The 14,253-nt window shown below is 40.4% G+C and overlaps 1 protein-coding gene and 1 long non-coding RNA gene across 10 annotated transcripts in view; one reads left to right on the top strand and one right to left on the bottom strand.

Moving 5' to 3' along the window:
• Positions 1-14,253, bottom strand: part of STARD13 (StAR related lipid transfer domain containing 13) — a 482,949-nt gene that overhangs the window by 80,045 nt on the left and 388,651 nt on the right. The window lies entirely within an intron of this gene.
• On the top strand, positions 5,777-12,678 carry LOC123329003. The gene is made up of 2 exons (XR_006544156.2): positions 5,777-5,909; positions 12,509-12,678. It is a non-coding gene; the product is annotated as an uncharacterized LOC123329003 (long non-coding RNA).

Consider the following 14,253-nt stretch of genomic DNA (forward strand, 5'->3'; position numbering starts at 1 on the left):
GGTGGCTCAGACAGTAAAGAATCTGCTTGCAATGCAGGGGACCTATGTTCGATCCCTGGGTCAGGAAGATCCCCTGGAGAAGGGAATGGCGACCCACTCCAGTATTCTTGCCTGGAGAATTCCATGGACAGAGGAGCCTGGTGGGCTACAGTCCATGGGATCCCAAAGAGTTGGACACGACTGATTGAGTAACACGTTTACATTTTTTATCATTCAGAAATGTTTCATTTCCTTCCTTTTTATTGTTTAGGAATTAACATCAGGAATAACATTCATAAGAGATACATATCGAGATTTTAAAAATTCCTTAGTATATTCACAAGAGGTGATAGCAGGCACATTTACAATTTGGTTGGAATCTCCAAAGTGGCTTTTATCATCTAACACTAGTATTTAATGACTAGATATAACTAATTTTTTTTCTCTTTTTTTGGCCACAAGGCTTTTTGGATCTTAGTTCCCCAACTGGGGCTCAAACTCATATACCTTACAGTGAAAGCACAGAGCCTTAACCACTGGACTGTGAGGGAGGTCTCTGGATATAACTGATCTTTAGTTATAAAAAAAATGAGGCAAGGGGAGAGGGAGGAATGAGAAAGGAGGGCACTACAGCAATAAGCCATCCTCTGGCTGGCACCTAGATGGCGAGTCCAGCACTAGTATTTCAGCACACTGGTGTTTTATGACCTGGCTGCTGTATACAAGCCTCCTTCTAACAAAGAAAGGCCCTGTTGTCTTTCCTATGTATTGGTGCCATTATTATGGATAGTATGTAGTTCATAGCTATTTCTCAAGTCATAAATTTTGACTCTGTTCTCAACTTTATCTTTCTAAGCACAATTTTTTTTTGCTTGGCTCAGTTCTTCTCCCATCTACAGAACGGCTTTCTGTGCCCTTTGCCTCCTGTCTGCCCTGTCCTAGGTAGTATTCTGGATTTCATCGACTAAAATGACCACCTTAAGCTTCACCTCTCTTTCAACTTCCACCCACTCTAAATCACTTTAAATACTACTGCGAAAATGACGATTCCAAATCTAACTCTAGATTTATGTTATTTTGAAATTTAGCTGCCCAACTCCCTCCAGGATAAAACAAGCTTCTCACTGTACTAGGTACCCTGTGATCACCCAGTAAGTTCACATTAACCCATGAGTAAATATTTGGCTAAAGTTCTTTGTGGCTAATGAATGCCCTGTTTGGCCTTCATTTTGCCTTGAGCTTGTTTTATTTAACAAATATTTTAAAGATTTACTGAGATAGGCATGAAAACAAAACCCCAAGTGTTTTTAAGCCTGCAGCTCTTAGGATCGCCATCATGATAGACCAAAAATAGAGGATGCAGTTGTAATATTGCACTCATTTTTCAATGTGCCCAACATAAACAACATACTGTTTTAGAAAAAAAATCCAAACATTCAAAACAAACATGCAAAAAACTGTGTTACTTCAATGCATTATTATACTCAAAAAGACTTTGGAATTTTGTAAACAATTTACAAGGTATATTTAATAACTTATGACTTAAATAGTTACTAAAATGAAGCCATGTTTTTTTTCTTAAACTATATACATGATTTTCAACTTTTTAAGTGTATTTTTCTTTAGGAAGCTTTAATGATTGGCCCACCACTGATTAATAGATAGTATTAGATGGTAAGCTAAGTAATTTTGAAGGCCTTGAATTTGATTTTTAAAAACTATTTGCTTAGTCATAGTCCATCTTGTTGTGTACCAGGAGGTTTATAAAAATTTCCTTTTAAATTTTTTTGGAAAAAAATGTATATATTCAGGAAATTAGAAAAAAAGAGAGAGAGATAGCCTGTAGGAATCAAAGATGTTTATGGAATAAGTTTTTGCTCCGAAAGAGAGTCAAGAGATGCCAAATAAAAAGATCAACCGACCAGCTAGTTGTGTGACCTTGGGCACAACACGGTGACCTCCCTGATCCAATCTTCTCACCAATAAAATGAGGTCCCTTTTAGGGCTCTAAAATGCTATGATTTGTAAGATGAAACGTTATGCTGAGAGTATCTGAAATCAATATCTCCTTGGTACAGTGTCACAGGACTCCAGAGAAGATAAAGCATACGTACGTTCAGGCGACACGACTGTAGACTCTACCCACACCCCTGCTACCTGAATCCAAAAAAACCAATATAGGAAAGTTGTAGGAAAGTTAGGGTTGGTCTAACACTTTGTTGCTAGGAAACCATTGTTGATGAGCTGTAATCCAAACGTCTGTGTGATTTCATACTGTGGTCTCTGACACAGCAAGCAAAGCATCCCGAGAAACCGTGGCCTCTGCGGCTGCGTCTTTGTCCTAGACATTAACCCCAACTGGTTCCTTTTTTTTCAATTTTATCCTTAAATGTACCGTTTTTGATCTCTCTCTGTCTTGTCATTCAATTCTAATAGAGACAAGAAGACAGACAGGATTCTGACTGGAGGGAGGTGAATAAAAGTGCATTTTTAAAGGCAGTCAATTATTATAAGACAGTTATTAAAATGTCTGGGTAAATGACCTCACACTGCACTCAGCTTGCAAATCCGCCAGGCAATCTGGCCCTGGGTGTGTGCGGCCCTGAACTGCTGTCTCTGAAATGGAGTTATAGGAATATGTGGACTGGAGTCTCCAACTTCTCAGCCATTCCCACCACACCTGACACCATATCAGGCACACAGTGCTATAGTAAAACATGCTTGGGCAACTTACTAAATAGTTATTATTAGAAAGGCCAAAAAAGAAAAAAAAAAAAAATTCTAGAGCCTATGAAGGCTTTTAGGCATTTTGTAGTTTGACTGGAGATAAACATTTGCCATATTTGGAGTATTTACTAAACAGAGAATAAGCTACTTACAGGCTAACACAGTATATTGGTAACTTTTCTTCCATTATTCATTAACTTGTTCATCATAATCGTCCTTACTTGTTATTGGAATTTGCATTCTTTGAAATAAATATTGTCACTAGAATATTACAGTGTTCAAAATGCATATTCATGAACATTCTCCCTGATATAAATTATTCGAGGAATGTTTATAGGGTCCACAGCATCCATTCGATTCTGGTTTTAATTCTCTCTTATGATGCTCGAATATTGTGTTAGAAGGTATCTGCATGATTATTGTTGATACTATGTGCCAGGCACTGATGCTAAATGCTTTATGCTCTGAATACAATGGTTCATTTCATCCTCACAACAACCTCTACAGTGGTACTGTCATCCCTATCTCACACAGGAAGGAACTAATGCTCAGAGAGATTAAATAACGTGTTAAGGCCACACAGTGGAAGCACTATGAGACAAACCACAGGTTTTGCTCCAATTTTAGTCCTCAGTCATAACTAAATGGGAATAAGTGATACCAACAGAAAAGCTCTTCCAAATCTTTTTGAAAAAAGGTAGGGTTTAAATTATAAATTAAAAAAAGCAACCAAATGAAAGAAAAAATCCACTCACATAATTTCTCCCTATATTTATTCATACCTTAATAGCCATTAAATGCATACGTAATCACTGCAACAGAGAAGCTGAGGTACAAAAAGAGAGGTGATGGTACTTAAACTGATGAAAGTGAGGATTGTCAGTGAGAAGAAGGAGGAGAAAAGCTGATGCATCAGGCAATATTTTCCTCAAGGTTTTGACTTTCTTCGGAAGGTTCTAGGTGGAGACATTAGGGTTCCAGGCAGGCTGAAGTCTCCAGGAGCTTAGGAAAAGGTGAGGAGCAGAAACAATGAGGGCATCATACTGACAGCATTTTTACAGGACATACACCCAGAGGAAGCACAGAAGCAGGTTTTTCGGGTGTGACCTTGCACCCTCCTGAGACTCTGAGGCAGACATCGCCATCGCCACTTTGGGGACCAGCAGCAGGAAAGCGTGCACGCAGATGGGGACAGGGCCGGGATTCAAACCCTCACAGCCTGAAGCCTGAAGCACTCTTCAGGGAGCCTCAATGCTCCAGGTGGCCCTGCTGCAGTGTTCTAGCCAGGCAACCAGCAAACAAGGAGACTAAGAGAAAATCCTAACTTGAGGGGGCAGAACAGAGAAAGTACACAGAGCTGTAAAATAAATGAGGAGGTTTATCTGACAATCTGTACTATTAATTAAATTTAGCTATCTACCAGCCAAGTACTCTGAGGCTCCATGGTGATTATCAAGCCAGTCAGAATTCCTTATAGCTCTGCTAACTAAGTGTGAGAGGGATTATGCTCTTTTTCCCCCCTTTCAGGGCTGACACAAAAAGAAATTTCTTTAAAGTTGAGGTTTTCATGTTGTTTTTTTCAGTTAGTTACTAGTCCAGAATTATCCCAGAGGTCTCAGGGATTGTTAGAGCTTCTTTTCACTCATATAGGAAAAAAGAAAGAAAGAATTCTTCCTAGGTAGAAGCAAGAGCACAGAAATACTTTTTTCCTGTCCCTTCTTGCCTCAGTCTGGACTTATATTCAATAGACTTAACTCAGTAGAAAAGCCACAGGAATGGGGCAATGAACACAGCCCATACCTAATAACCTGATAAATAAAAAAATAAAAATCAGATGACTTGTGAACCATAAATATACTTCACTTTTCAAAAACAGATTGCTCAAACACAATGCTATTACCTTAAAATCATTTGCTAAATGAACTTTTGTAAATAAATCTTAATTTAAATATGGAGGGCTAGTTAGTATTTCATTTTGGGAATATTCTGCTATGAAATCCAGTTTACGAAGGAGACTAACTTTCTTCACTTTAAAAAAGTGTTTTGACTGAATCTTAATACACAAGAACCACTCCCCCCTCCGATATATGTATCTTGTAAATGTAGATTCTTTTATGGGAAGAGTACATAAAATAGGTTAACGAGCATTTATTTTTAGGTTCGAAGGCGCTTTAACATCATGTTAAGGATTCAGAATGCTACTGCTTTATTATAAATTATAATTTGTATGTTTGTTAGTACAAAACTTTTCAAACTTATAATGGTTTGTTGGTTTGGGGCAGAATATAGGACAAATTTAAAATAGTTAAGAATTAAGATGAAAAGAAAAATGGTTCTCAATTCCCAGATACAGGCTTCTTCAGAGAAAGTGAAAATGAACTTTTTTAAAAATGAGAAATGAATTATAAACTGCTTTTTTTTAAAAAAAATATGTATTATATATACTGTTAGTCATTAAAAAATGACTGTAGAGACTGAGTCACGTTTTTCTGGTGACACAGCCCCCTCTTGTAAAAACATATACACATACCAATATGCTATGTGAGCTGCAATCTTGCAGTAACTTCAAGGAAAAACTTGTTTTTATAAAAGAACTCATATGTTCCCATGCTTCTTCATTTCTTGTGCAAGAACTTGTATGAGATTTGAGTAAATTGTGTTTTATTTATTTTCCTTTGTTCTTCCCTTCTTACTGGAAGAGAACATTATCTGGAGATAATCATGTTCAAGGAGAATAAATCATGACTTAGGAGATGATTTAAGTCAGTGAACAACAATTAAAGTGTCTAATGCGGCCACTACTTTGGATATGGCAACTTAATTTTACTGGGACAACACATTTTATTCTAAGGCATTATATGAACTCACAGCAAAGGGATGTTATTTTAGTAGCCTCCAATTTCATCTTTGCAGATTTAGTCTCTCTCTATCCCAGCTGACTGAACTTGAAGTTGTGTAGTGGTGGAAACATAGAGTGAAAATCCTTGGCCTGTTTCATCAGAGTCCCTGGAGTTTTTGTTTTTCTCTCTGCTTACTACCCCGTAACTCGCCAAATCATTATTCCTATTCACTGAACTATCAGCAAGCCTGTCTGGTGTTCCAGCCACCTGGAGCTGACAAATATTTTCCTACTATGAAGGACGCCATAGCAACCAGGCTTGTGGCATGGATACAAACCAGGCACAATGCTGCTACAATTTAAGGTGAGAAACAGACATATAGCACCCATATCAGTATTATCCCAAAGAGTGTCTTGAGAACTCCAAATTCTTTTATTTTTTGGGACTAAGTTTTTTAGACACAAGATGGCAAATTACCTTAGCCCTAAGAGAAGGAAGGAAGTAATTAAGATGGCAAAAATCTTATGTTTCAAATCTGTCCATTTCTTACAGCCAATGCCACCTTGGACACATTAATGAACCTCTCTGAACCTTGGTTTTTTCATCTGTAAAATGGAGATAGCAGTCTTGCCTCAAAGGATGGCTGTGAGGATGAAATGAGCTTGTATCTGTACTGTGGTTGGCAGATGAGAACCATATAATAACTAACAGCTTGTGTCACCAGGTTAAGGAGAGGGGCAATGACTCTTTATAGGGCATGAGGGAAATGGTCTCCAAAATAGGATGCAGATGAATATATTAGAAATTTCCATTTGTGTCTATTTTAAATATTTAAGTATTTTTTGATATTTTAAGAAAATTTTATGCCAGGATTCAATATCAGGATTTGATACAAGGCGTTAGGCTTCCCAGGTGGTGCAGTTGTAAAGAATCTGCCTGCCAAGCAGGACATGCAGGATCCATCTCTGGGTTGGGAAGATATTCTGGAGGAGGAAATGGCAATCCACTCCAGTATTCTTGCCTGGAAAATTCCATGGACAGAGGAGCCTGGCGGGTTGCAGTCCCTGGGGTCGCAAAGAGTTGGACCTGACTGAGCGACTGAGCACACAGAGCACACACACCACCGCCCCCTCACTTAAGCTGCAGGTCTGCTAGTGGATTCTGAGGGAGCGCGAGAGTCAGAGTATAGAAGCGGGGCACTGGTCATCATATATCTATGCACATTTCCAGTACTTCCAAGTGTCATGATGTATGGCAGCATACATGTACCTGATTGAGAAAATACGTGGAATACATTGCTTGGTGGTGGTTGTTTAGTTGCTAAGTTGAGTCTGACTCTTGCGACCCCATGGACTGTAGCCTGCCAGGCTCCTCTGTCCATGAGATTTTCCAGGCAAGAATATTGGAGTGGGTTGCCATTTCCTTCTCCAGAGGATCTTCCTGACCCAGAGATCGAACCTGGGTCTCCTGTATTGCAGGCAGATTCTTTACCAACTGAGCTACCAAGGAAGCCCCCTCCACTCTAATAAAGGAATACATTCTGTATGTTTAGAAATGTTCTGTCCTCTCTGTCAGTAAGCACACTCCTCTTCCATATGTTCAGCATTCAGTACAGCGCTAATCACACAGTAAGTGCTAATATGTGTTTGCCCAACAGATAAACAACCAACAGGTAAGCTAAAAACACTGTTCATCAGTCCTTATATTCACATGCTATAGAGTTCTTTTCCTATTCCTCTCAGCAGCTAGATCAAACTTTGCAACTGATTACGAGTTCCCAGCCCTCATCCCATGCTACTTACTCACTCATGGCTGATTTCACTTCTTCCTTTGATGAGGTCATCCCGACCACCCTACAAAACTGTCTTAACACCAAATACTTGGACCTGAGTCATTTGGTGTAAACCCACGCTCCCCCTCTCCCAAGCCCTCTTTGACCTTTTCCTTATTAGCCAAACCCACCAGTCACAGAGGGATGCTTTTGTTGAAATATCTCCCCCTTTTCCTCCTCCTTCTTCTGTCCAGGACTGGCTCAACTAGACAGTCATCTGAGCACCCCAGACTCACCTGCACCAGAGCCTTGGCCTTTTCTGTTTCCTCATTTGACATGCTCTTGGCTCAGAATCCACATATACTCTCTTCCATTCTCCTTCCTTTGCATCTTCATTTGAGTCCCTTCTTCAAAGAGACTTTCCCCAGCTACCTTTTCAGAAACTTAATCCCTCTTGCTCACATTTATACCATCTTGCCCTATTGTACTCATTTTCCTTATTAATTGCCACTAAGATAAACGTTAATGTTGTTCCCTGTATGTCTTCTCCATTAGAACATAAGCTGCATGAGGGCAGGAAATGTTCTGCTATTTTGCTCACTGATATGTCTCCATAGCCTAAAATTGGGCCTGACGCACAACAGGTCCCTAATTAATATTAGTTGATGGAATGGAGGGATATGGGCTGTGGATGGACCTATACATGGTATCATTGCTTCCTCTCGAATCTACCCTTTTACCAGAACATTCCTCCCAAATTACAAGTTAAAAATCACCTGGTAAAGAGTCTGCCTGCAATGCAGGAAACCCGAGTTTGATCCTTGGGTCAGGAAGAGCCCCTGGAGAAGAAAATGGCAACCCACTCCACTGTTCTTGTCTGGAAAATTCCATGGATAGAGGAACCTGGCAGGCTACAGTCCATGGAGTCACAAAGACTTAGACATGACTGAGCAACAAACACTTGCTCTAAAAATCAGCCTCCTCATAAACTGTCAATAACCATGTGTGACTTAGGAAATAATATCTAAAAGCCTTCAAAGCTCTAACCCCAATTGCCTTTTCAGCCCCATTTCCTGATGCAGCTGTCTCCTCATACCCCCGAAGTCTAGTCATGCTGACCACTCAGGGGAAACCCTGTGTCTATTCTTGAACACGTACAAAACTTTGAAGTGTTCATGTTTTGGGACCTCCCTGAAGGTCCAGTGGCTAAGACTCAGCACTCCCAGTGCAGGGGCCCTGGGTTTGATCCCTGGTCAGAGAACTAGATCCCACATGCCACAGCTGAGAGTTCATGTGCTGCAGCAAAGACCCAGTGCAGCCAAATAACCATAGATACTTAAAAAGTAAAGATAAATATTAAAAATAAAGTCTTCATGTTTTTTGATATATATTCTTTTATCTCTGAATGTCTGTTTTCTATTTTGCCTTAAATTAACATCTCTTGGTGTTTCCTGGCTGTGCTCAAATTCATATTGTCCATGGAGCTCTCTGATTCTTCCAGCTGATTTAAATGTGTGCTCCATAGTGTATCTCCTTATGCCTCTAATTAGTATAAAAGTCATTCTCCCTTGAACTGTGTCCATATTTGCCCCAAAGACGGGACTATAATATCCCTGAGCAGGTGTTACAGGTCTGTCTGCTTCTCAGAGCTCCTCACACTTAGTCGATGATCAATAAATGTTTGTTGAAATGCAATATGCAATGTTACTAGCTATGGATTTTGAGACAAGAGAAATGAAGTAAGATAGGGATTTAGATCCTTTACAGAAGTAATATACCAACACCATATCAGTGAATGTCAGGGTGACTGAAAAGAAAAATAAAATTATAGCTTAAACCAACATGGAGTCGGAGACTTTGGTAGTCAACTCTAAAGCTACACATATCTTATTTCTCTCTGCTGTAATGCCTGGCACGGAGAAGTCACTTAGTTTGGAGTTCGACACTCTGCTGAAAATAAACTGCTTTTCTTTAAACTGAGCGCCCACTATTGTTGTTTAACCATCTTGTGGTTTTATTCAAGTACTTGCAAGACCCAAAGAACAGCAGACAGAATGCCTCCATGTTACATAAGGGTTCTTTTCATGGAATAATTTACGGTTAATTCAAGAGTATCTCATGTGCGTGCTGGGTTTCTCCTCCCCAGACCTGCTCATAACGTGTATAGTGGCTCCCTGGTCAGGCCCAGTATAAACGGTCCAATGTGCAGGATAATAAGCACATGTGGAAAGAACAGTGGTTCTCAGGAGATTGTTCTAAATCATTGTTCTCTTGCAGCAAGTACAGAACCAGTAATTCCAAGAAGCTTTTAGAGCATAATCTTCTCTGAGGCAGTAGAGTGAGCTTAAATTCTAGACCCACAAGCAATAATTCAGACAGCATCCAGCTGTCTTTTGAAGACTGTAGAGTAACGGGCCTCCCAGAGGCTCCTGTGCAGAGGCTGAAGGGGAAGGGCACTACTGCCTTGAACTAACTCCCTCCCCTCTGGCTTGCTGGCTGCACTCACGCCCTTCCTTGGTATTCTGTCAGAGCTTCCTGCGCTGGGGATTTCAGCAGCTGGCTCTCTCACAGGCCTCTAGCTCAGGCAACCAGTCTGGCTCGACTCAGGCTACAAAACTGACCACCTTCACTTGGCGTTCGAAAGCTGCCACCAAGGTGTAAACTGCCATGCCGGGTTGTAGGCTACCACACCAAACTACCCTGGGAAGGCGCTTCTCCTCACTCTCACAGCTTAACTAAGAAGGAAGCCACTTCAAGGAGCTTTCCTGATTATGAAGATTCAGATTTCCTCCAGGATGAGCCTTCTCCACTTTTCCCTGCTCCCTCCACCCATGACCTGATGCTCTGACATTTACTCCTGGGCTGGTTGTGGCCCATGTGGGGATTTATTCGCCTGTTTATCAACTGGGTTTGTATTCATTTTTGAAGTTGGCATTCCTTCACTGTTTACACAGGGAGTGCTCTGAAGCAGGGATTGCTTTACTTGGTGGGCAGTATGCCCAACAGGACCATTTAGAAATGTCTTTAAAGAAGGCATACGCTTTTCTGCCCTTTTTAAGACAAGGAGGCCAGGCCCGCTGGGGAAATGTCCTGCCCATCAGCAGTTCTTTGCTCCAGCCTCTTTACCAAGAGCTTCAGGGAAGGGCATCACGAGTAGGGGTCCATTTCAAGGATTATTCTAAGAAGTGAAAAAAAAAAAAACCCTCCCTCTTGAACAAAGAGGTGAGTGATGGACAGTAGATCTCAGCAGTGAGGCCCCCAATCAGTTTATTGCTGAAGCTGTAAAACTTCTAAGTCAGTTCAGGGTTCAACTGACTATAGGGCCCTGATTTGAGAGGAGATTATTTCCTGTATTCCTGTGGTTTATCCTGATATAACTTGCAGAAACTATTATGATAAAATGGCTTTACTTCTGCCAGTTATTCCATGTAAAAGGAGATTAAATGAGGGATTATAAAAGGCTTCCACAATTTACATAGTTTTCTTCATAGTCATTTAACACGTAGATTCAAGTTTTCCCTTTTTAACTGTTTTTTAACTTCAGTTCAAGAAAAAAAGTTAAACCAGTTAGAATTTCCATCTCTCTCAGTGACAGTCTACTTCTTAATGAAAACAGATAAGACAGGACTTTAAGGCCTCTCTTGATGCTAAGATTATTATTTCTTTACAGAGTTTTAAAACTGGCCTCAGAGATTACCTTATTTTCAATCATTTCTAAATTAAAGAAACAAGGGAGAAGAGTAAAATTATAAGCCTGGTAAGAAGTTGTAAGCATAAGGCAATGGCACCCCACTCCAGTACTCTTGCCTGGAAAATCCCATGGATGGAGGAGCCTGGTAGGCTGCAGTCCATGGGGTTGCTAAGAGTCGGGCACGACTGAGCCACTTCACTTTCACTTTTCACTTTCATGCATTGGAGAAGGAAATGGCAACCCACTCCAGTGTTCTTGCCTGGAGAGTCCCAGGGACAGAGGAGCCTTGTGGGTTGCCGTCTATGGGGTCGCACAGAGTCGGACAGGACTGAAGTGACTTAGCAGCAGCAGCAGCAAGAAGTTGTAAACTTGATGGCTTCAAGTATATTCCTGGTTCTTTGCAAAGAGTATAAAAAAGGCAGCATTGAAGTTAATACAATTATATATAATTGATCAGGTAGACTGTGGATCATTAAAAACTTTATTATGATTATTAAGATAATGCTAGTGTCAATTGATTTGCCATTTTTCATATTATTTATGAATAATATCATGCTGTCTTTGGAAAGCTTTAGCTACTGTGTTTGTTTTTTTTAAATCACTTCCTTAAGATAACTTCCTAGAAGGGGATTTACTGGGTAAGAAGGTCTTGATAAATGCAGCCAAACTGCTTCTCAAAAAGATGACTATATTTTTCTTTTTAAAACATATCCGCTAAGTCACTTCAGTCGTCTCCGACTCTGTGTGACCCCATAGACGGCAGCCCACCAGGCTCCCCCGTCCCTGGGATTCTCCAGGCAAGAACATTGGAGTGGGTTGCCATTTCCTTCTCCAATGCGTGAAAGTGAAGTCGCTCAGTCATGTCCGACCCTCAGCGACCCCATGGATTGCAGCCCACCGGGCTCTTCTGTCCATGGGGTTTTCCAGGCCGGAGTACTGGAATGGGGTGCCATTGCCTTCTCCGTTTAAAACATATCTAGTCACAAATAAATCAAGGTTCTCTCCTAATAGAGAGAATTGATTGATAGCTTTAATTTTTAGTTATGTGCTGTGTGCTTAGTCATGTCTGACTCTTTGCAACCCCATGGACCATAGCCCACCAGGCTCCTTTGTCTATGGAATTTTTCAGGCAAGAATACTGGAGTGGGTTGCCATTTTCTACTCCACTGGATCTTCCTGACCCAGGGATGGAACTCACATGTCTTGCATCTCCTGTATTGGCAGGCAGATTTTTTACCACTACGCTCCCTGGAAAGCCCTGTTTTTTAGTTAGCTAAGTGCAGTTAGTAAGATTCAGGTAGGACTAACTCGGTTAACGGTTTGTCTACTGGTGATGACAGACACCAGACTACAACAGGCTATATGCTATCACACTGTAATGAGTACCCACAGATGGGTACTCAGACTCCATCCTGAAGGGTGTGTGATGATAGTGTACCATGAATTAGACAGTATCTTCAGAAAGATACCAAAAGATTGACTCGTTCATTCATTCCACAGACATTCTTTGATCACCAGCCACTTATAAGAAGAGTGCCCAGAAGGATGGTTTTGTTTGGAGTGTGGTGGTATTGGCAGCTGAGATTGGAAGGTCTGACTTCTGATGCCGTTTGCACTATCCTAAGTTGCTCTCATGTTTATCACTTCAAATAAAATGGCTTAAAATGAAAGCACACTAAGGGTTCCTCTCTTTTAATATTTTATATGTTGTTGTTTAGTTGCTAAATTGTGTTCGACTCTTTGTGACCCCTGTATATCACAGCCTGCCAGGCTCTTCTGCCACGGAATTCTCTAGGCAAGAATACTAGAATGGGTAGCCATTCCCTTTTCCAGGGGATCTTCCTGACCCAGGGATCGAACCTGGGTCTCCTGCATTGCAGGCAGATTCTTTACCATCTGAGCCACCATTTATATGCATATATATATATATGTTAGAAAATATTAGGTAACCTAGTTTGCACTATCATTCATTTCCTTGTATCAGGAATTTTAAAAATTATATATATTTAAGCATACTAGACCAAAGCAGCATTGCACCAATCTTAACCCAACTTCTACAACTTCAACCTGTTTGGGAGAATGCCTGGTATTTCACAATGCCAGAAACTGTAATGAGAAAATCAAAGGATAATTCCACATAAAGAAAAAAGATCAGTACAAGTATCTTCAAGAGTAGGCTGTTGCAAACAAAAGTACTACTGTGTAAAATTACAGAATCTTCTTTCCAGTGACCCAGAATTTTTTAGCTTTTTCAGTCTAAGGAAACAGGCAACTTCATAAATGACATATATACTAAAAAGTAACAGAACAAGACACATTATTAATATCTTGCTGACATTTAAAGTGTCTCTGGAAATCATAGATGGCTAGAATTATTCACTGTATTTTTAAGCAGTGAAACAGATTTCTTAAAAGGTTAGCTATCTTTCTTAAGATCACTAAAGTAGCAGCATAAGGGTAGTGGCTGAAATCCAAGACTTCTGACTGTTACCTTGGTCCTTGCAATAAATTAAAAATGTCTTCACCCAGTCTGACATGGGTATTGTTAGAAACTGGCAAATATTCTTTCACAAGTTAGAAAAAGATCTGGATGCTACCCTGTCACAAGTCAGCATATGTCAGCACATGTGAACTTAGCTCTCCGGAAAATACTGGCTGGCAAGCTGATATCCTCACACACGGATACGAGTCTATGTATCACTAAGAGTATGTTCCAGAATTTCAGAAAGACTGTCTTGCACACATCTCTAAAATTTCACTGCCTAAGCTGCGATGAGCCTAAGGAGAACTGTGTCTACTGGTATTTTCTTTCTCTTACTCCTCAAATCTAATATGAAATAGGTTAAACTTCTGAAAAGACAGTAAGACAAATGTTCAACTTTCAGTTTCTGACTCCCCGCAATGAGAAAAGACATCAATGTGGCATTTATTATGAAACGGGTGGAAAGGGCCCTGTAGAAACCATATGGTTGCTCGTAATGGCACAATCTCATTCAAAGGTGCCGGGACACTAATGAGATCAGGATGTCAGGAAAAGCAGAAATAGATCAATACTTCTCCCCCACTTGTGGTCGCCCCACCATCAGTCACTATGCTTGCCCTATGTAAATGAAATCAATCAGCAAGGATTTCTGTAAAATGCATGAAGCAGTTGTCTTCTGGACTCTCCCAGAAGATAAATGATTCCAGACGTTGGACTGCAGCCATGTTCCCACACATGCTACAAAGTTCTGACATCCATATTG

Source organism: Bubalus bubalis, chromosome 13 (assembly GCF_019923935.1).
Source record: "Bubalus bubalis isolate 160015118507 breed Murrah chromosome 13, NDDB_SH_1, whole genome shotgun sequence".
Taxonomy (NCBI): Eukaryota; Metazoa; Chordata; class Mammalia; order Artiodactyla; family Bovidae; genus Bubalus; species Bubalus bubalis.